Genomic DNA, 3,789 nt, shown 5'->3' with positions numbered 1-3,789 from the left:
CACTAACATGGGAGAACAATGGCCATGGGAAGCGTTGGAAGCGAGCCCTGAATTCTACCATGCATTCTACCTCTCATTACCCGCACTATTTCTAATAGTCTCTCCCTATTGGTGGAGCAAAGGGCAAAAGCCCAAGTTATGGCGTTATGGGATGAGGGGGAGTATGTGACCTTGTGTGATCCCCCTAGGTATGAAACTCCACAGTAACGTCTAGGATTATGTGAAGTTTCAAAGGGGGGAATGAGGTAGATGAGAAAGGTCATAAGAAAATACTTTGGATATTTTATTGTTTCAATAAGGGGAATATTGTATCTCAATAATGTATTGTACTTGATAGAGCTTAATTATGTTTAAATCCATTTAACCTGTGTGCTAATCCTATAGAAACAGCCTTTTACAAGAAGTGCCAACTGAAAGTCACAGATGGTGTAAGATATTACCCGCCAGGGCGGTGAGGCAAGATAAGCCTTCTGTATGAACTTCTTCTTTTCTTCTGTGTGGTCTCTAGACATGAACTTCTCCATTTTAGTGTGTCAAAGGTAGATAAGAGTCACCCCACATGTAAGGCATGGGTGGCTGTCTGTATAAGAATAACTCCCTGGGAGTAGCCCGGGGTTCAGAATCTGTCATCCGAATGCTCTGAACCATTGTGCACAAATAAACCTGTCTTCTCCAAACCCTTCGTGGTCTTGTCTTCTGACGTGAGTATCGTGGTTTATTCCACAACATCCCAATTGCCTTAGGGACTCCACCCTCCTCCATTGTCAGCACTTCTATCCATTCCTCCACTGCTCTGTCATCATCTATGTGTCATTTCCAGGCCTCTCATAAAGTCTGCTGAGTATATTAATTTACAAATATTGTGGGGAACTGATTACATATGATAATGTATGAATCTACTCTATGATCATATAAGGTAGATACATTGTGTTGATCAATTATTCTTACACAAACATATCTTTAAGTAGAAATTAGTCAGTTCTCATTGAAAATATGTCCAACAATAAAAACATTACAATTATACAGATGTTGTTTGCCATGGTCACCTTCTAAGATTTATTTTCATTTAATATCCCCAGGATCCCCTCATTTGGATTGCCATCTATCTGACCCAATAAATTACTCTTGTACATTACAGCTCCATTTCTGAAGGCATCTAATATAAAATGGAATTTCTACTCTGAGATATATTTAAATGTTTTCTTCTTGGTGACCTTAATTTATTCTTCATTATGAGGCTAGAGTGAAAAATAAACTTTCTGATTCATAACTTTAGTTTAAATAGGAATACATTAATTAATGAAAAGGAAATTAATCTTTGAAATCAATTCTAAACTTACCTATGTTTACTTCTTCACATGATCATTGCCAATTTTATATATTTTATTTTTGCCAAAAATGCTTCTTTAAGCTGTCACAAAAAAAGTGCTGCCAACCACATCCTGCTGGGGAGCTCATGCATGTGGGAAGTGTCCAGCCACACAATACTCTTGCTAAGAGACTAAACAATGGCCTATGTTTAAATATCAGATTGCTTGCCGAAACCCCAAACCCAACTCTATCAGGAAATTGGTATTGTCCTATATAGATGGGCTATAGGACCGGGGTTAAATATTTGCAACACACGTCCAATCTGAAGAGCAGCTCCATCCAAGCATTTGGGTTTTCATCCTATTGAAAATACTTAGGAGGTCAACCTTTCAATCCCAGGCTAGGGTGAGCTTAGAAGCCACTGCAAAGGTTTTCTGAAAAGCAAGAAATCTCTCAATATTTATTAATCTTTTGATTGATTGATTGATTGATTGATTGATTGATTGATTGATTTAGAATTATTGACTGCCTATCTACAATAGACTTTGAGGGTGCACAAAGCTAAAAAAAAGACATAAAAACAAAGGTATTAAATCAACAGATAGCCTGAACTACAATGTTCTATCAAAATCCATCAAACAAACTTTGGAATCAAATAAACATCAACCCCAGAACTTGGACATGGCCAAGTTTTCAAAGAACCCTAGGAGAGACGGCACCATCATTAACTTAGGGGGCATGATGAGGGACCACAAGAGAAAATGCATGCATCCTAGAACCCGCATGATGGCAATATTTATGGACGGGGCATAGAACATACTCTGCTGGAACATATTGGATGGAGAGAAACAATCAGAGACAAATCTCTGTTATCCATGTGCCATTCAATTGCTGAAATACAGTTGTTGAAATCATTGCTGGTCAACCCCAGCAGTCTCTAACTTTAGCTGACTGAAAAAGGAATTGCAAATGCAACTTGATCACCACTCTGGTCAAGTTCCATTTAGGTTCCATATCTTGCAATCCCATTTTTCTGAGGCTTGAGTATGTCAATGATCACAAATTTCATATTATATGGTCCATAGTAATCATCAGCTTTGGCTCCTTATGTTGTGTATCCTGTATCAAAATAGTACTTGAAATCCTAATCATTGAATGCATAGAGAAACCCTGCAGGGCCTTTCCTGTCTGCAGAGTGCTTGAAAATTGAACCAACACCTGATTCTGTGGCAATTAGCCTTAGCCCAATTAGATTTTAAACTTAACAAGTGACCACAATTGTGTGTACAATGACACAGGATAAATGTAAGCACATCATATTCACATAGTTGTTTGCTAACACACAGGTTCCTATGGGATATTAAAATCTTATGGAAAATAGGATTGTTAGTATTATTAATATTTTCTCTTTATTAACCATTCTCTGTTGTTTAGTTCTGGCCTAAAAATAATTATATAGCATTTGGGGAAATATACACAGATAAGCAATCCAGCGCTAGAAACTAAAATGGTGAAAACCTCCACAGCCACCATGTATTTGCCTTTAGTGCTCAGGTAGGATGGAACAAAAGAGAGCCACACATTGCAGAAGATCAGCATGCTGAATGTGAGACATTTTGCCTCATTGAAACTGCTGGGGAGATTCCTGGAGAAAAACGCTACTGTGAAACAGGCAGCTGCCAGAAAACCCATGTAGCCCAGGACACAGTAGAACATGGTAACTGAGCCTTCATTGCACTGTAGTATGATTTCCTCCATTTCTGAATGGGTGTCCATGTCAGGAAAAGGGGGAAAAGTGAACAGCCACACTATGCAGATGACTGTTTGAATCAGGGAACCAGAAAGAACAATGGAGGTGGCCAGTCCTCTTCCCACCCAGTTTTGCATCCTGGATCCTGGCTTGGTGGCCATGAAAGCCAGAACCACAATGATGGATTTTGCCAGCACAGAAGAAACAGCCACTGAGAAGATGATGCCAAAGCTAATTTGTCTGAAGAGACATATTATGTTGCCAGGTGCAACAAGAAACTTCAGTGAGCAGAGGAAGCAGAGAATGAGTGAGACGAGTAGAATATAGGTAAGATTTTGATTATTAGCCTTGACAATAGGAGTATTGTGGCATTTCAAAAATGTTGTGAGTACCACAATTATGCAGAAAGTAAAGCAAAGTGCAAGAGTAACTAAACTTATTCCTATTGGCTCTTCATAGGACAAGAAAGATGTTTTCTTTGGAATACATGAATCTTGGTCCTTATTTGGATATTGATCTTCATTCATTCATTCATTTATTCAATTTATATCCCGCCCTTCTCCCGAAGGACTCAGGGCGGCTCACAACATTTTTAAAAACAAAGACAAACCCACACACCCCACCGAATAAAACCAAATTAAAACCAATTTTTTAGAGTTGTGGTAATTAAAATTTCTAAGAAACCCAATTTAAAATCCTCCCTAGGCCAGGCCCGCTTGTTGGAAAAG

The sequence above is a fragment of the Protobothrops mucrosquamatus genome, unplaced genomic scaffold (genome assembly GCF_001527695.2).
Source record: "Protobothrops mucrosquamatus isolate PMUCROS unplaced genomic scaffold, P.Mucros_1.0 scaffold572, whole genome shotgun sequence".
Taxonomy (NCBI): domain Eukaryota; kingdom Metazoa; phylum Chordata; class Lepidosauria; order Squamata; family Viperidae; genus Protobothrops; species Protobothrops mucrosquamatus.
The sequence above is the reverse complement of the archived record's forward strand: the minus strand, read 5'-3'. Positions refer to the sequence as shown.